Consider the following 2,938-nt stretch of genomic DNA (forward strand, 5'->3'; position numbering starts at 1 on the left):
TCCATGTCTCCACTTCACTTACTTTCCACGGAGTTCGGATCCACAGTGTCATTGTTTCCTCATCAGATGAATGACAGCTGCTTCCAGCACTCACAAAGTCACAGGGAAGGTGCAGCTAAATCCATTTCTAGAAAGGACTGTGATTATTTCGGTTTGGGCCAAGTGTTCATCACTGGACCACTCAGCAATACTCTGGAGAGCATAGATGACACTTGGCTAACTACGAGGAATTGTCCCAAGGAATTGTTCCAGCCCGATTTCCTGCAAGTTTGATAGAGAAAATGGTAGATCCTCTGGTGAAGCTAAGTTACTGAGTTCCACTATTTAGCAGAGATAGTCATGTGGTAAAAATCCAGATTCCCTTTTGCCATCTTGGCACTGGTGGAGGCCTGCTGGGAACAGTACTTGTAAAAGGCAAATGTGTCTGGAAGGCTATGGTGCAAGGCCACTTTTGCTGGCTATAAGCAAGGTCTTCGGAGTCAACAAGAGCATATAGCGCTTCTTAAAATTGAAGGTGTTTATGCCCAAGATGAAACTGAATTCTACTTAGGCAAGAGATGTGCTTATGTGTATAAAGCAAAAAACAACACAGCGACTCCTGGTGGCAAACCAAACAAAACCAGAGTAATCTGGGGAAAGGTAGCCTGGGCCCATGGAAACAGTGGCATGGTTCGTGCCAAATTCTGAAGCAACCTTCCTGCAAAGGCCGTTGGACACAGAATCTGGGTGATGCTATACCTCTCATGGATTTAAACTAATGGAGCATAAATAAAGAAGAGTGGATTTGTGAAAAAAAATCCAGATTCATGGGCTGGACAGATGACTCAGTTGATAAAGTGGCTTGGCACATAAGCATATGGACCTGAGTCTAGGTGCTAAGCACCCATGTAAAAAGCCAAGCATGGTGGCATGTGCCTGTAATCACAGAAATGGGGAAGTGGAGACAGATGGATCCCTTGAGCTCTCTGGCTTCCATGTCTAGCCAAACTGGTGACCTCCAGGTTCAGTAAGATATCACATCACAAAATACTATGGTGGAGCATGGTCACGGAAGACATAGAATATCAATGCTTGCCCTCTGCATGTCCATGTATACATATCCATGAACACATGCACAAGCACACCATACACACATGCACACACTTGCACACACACACACACACACACACACACACACACAAATCCAGATTCACGTCGTTCATGGTAATCAGCTACATTATGTGGACTTTATTTTCCTTATCAGAGAAACAAGACATTGCATGGAATTACTTCTAAGATCATTTCCAACACTGTAATTCTGTAAGTCTTATGACCTGATAATCCTCCAAATTAACCTACTTTCTCACAGGGGTCAACCTGCTTTCCAGTCTATCCTCTGAACCCACCCACCTGTCCCAGTGCATGTACAGTGTTAGCGTTCGACTTTCATATTGTCTAGCAAAGCCTCGAAAATGCAGAGAAACAGAATTAGGAGCAAAAGTATTTTGTTAGTAACCACAAGAAAAGAGATTTTCTGTATTGTCGAACACAACAAAAGTCACGAAAGAAGACCAAAAGAAAATCTTCAGGTCTGAGACCAAGGGCGGTAAACATACTTGAGGGAAAATATAAAAAAAATGGAAGAAAGGTAAGCTCAGCTGGAGAAATGGTCATGGTGCTCAAGTCAAAACGATACGGCTCCCGGATGGAGATCCTGGACAGATGGATTGGTGCAATCCATTTCTCCAAGCCGTGAAGCTCCAAGTCTTAAGAGAGCGTGCTCTAAATCCTCCAAGCATCCTCAACCATTATCCCATTAGTGCCTCTGTGTGAGAGAGCGTGCTTTGAGACATCGTTCCTCTAAAAGATCATTAAAAGCAGAGAGCTCTGTTCATCTCAAGATCCAAGGAAGCTCAAGTGCTTAAGTGATTCTGGCTGCATTCAGCAACGGCTAAGATGCCTGGAATCGAAAAGAAAAATAAATTGAATGATGGAGAATTGACAGATAATGGAGAAGAAGCATAAGACAGGAGACCTGGAGAAATACTGATACTTTGCTGAAACTTTCCTATGTTTGCCTCCTATGGGCAGGGGCTACCCCACAGATGGCTGATTTTTCATTACTAATAGCATTTGGCCTGATGCTAGGCACAAAGACAGGGTGACTCTTTGTGGAAGGAATGTCCATGTTGGGACAGAGATGCTCAAGGTGCTTGCAGAAGCCCTTCCACTCTGCAGAGACTACCTTTGTTACTTTTTGCTCTAATGCTCTTCTTAAGCCAACCTAGATTCTCTGGGGCTCTCTCACGCTGAGAGAAATTCATGAGTGCTTTTAAAGTCTTGACATCTGGGCTAACAAACTGCCAGCGAAGCTTCTTTTAACAACATTGACCTTACAAACACTCCCAACACTCTTTGGAAATGCTTGAATAGATCTTGATCATCTTTAGGGAAGGTCCAAACACCTTAGAGTGACCATCAGTGTTCATCACCATCTTTAGCACATACCTCCAGCTCAGTTCCTGGCACTGTTCCACACTGTAACTTGAAATGCTGGCTCTATTTCTCCTGGCTTCTTAACTTTGCATACTTTATTTTTCCCCCTTTCAGGATTGTCTACTCTTCTCCATCCATCCTGTGCTTTGTACGTTTCTTTAGAAGTCAGCATAGATGCATGTATCCTTTGATCCACTCATCAACTCATCACACCTTGATCTCTGAACTCATTATTCTATGTTGTATAGGATTCATTTCTTTTCTTTCTACATCACATGGTTACTAAGGATTGGAATTCACTGCCCTATAACCTCACTTCATATGACTGTAACTTATATGCATTCAATTAATTATTGTTGGATGAAAAATGAATGAATGAATTGATAGACCAAAGATCAATTCAATAGTATGAGATAAGCAACATTTTTTGTGTTTTTTAAGAAACCCCTTCTTCATTTATACA

The 2,938-nt window shown here is 42.3% G+C and overlaps 1 pseudogene; it reads left to right on the forward strand.

Annotated features, from left to right (window-relative positions):
* Positions 1-414: 414 nt before the first annotated feature.
* LOC108490007 lies at positions 415-753 on the forward strand (annotated as a pseudogene).
* Positions 754-2,938: the final 2,185 nt, after the last annotated feature.

This window comes from Nannospalax galili, unplaced genomic scaffold, assembly GCF_000622305.1.
Source record: "Nannospalax galili isolate Female #2095 unplaced genomic scaffold, S.galili_v1.0 scaffold847, whole genome shotgun sequence".
NCBI classification, from domain to species: Eukaryota; Metazoa; Chordata; class Mammalia; order Rodentia; family Spalacidae; genus Nannospalax; species Nannospalax galili.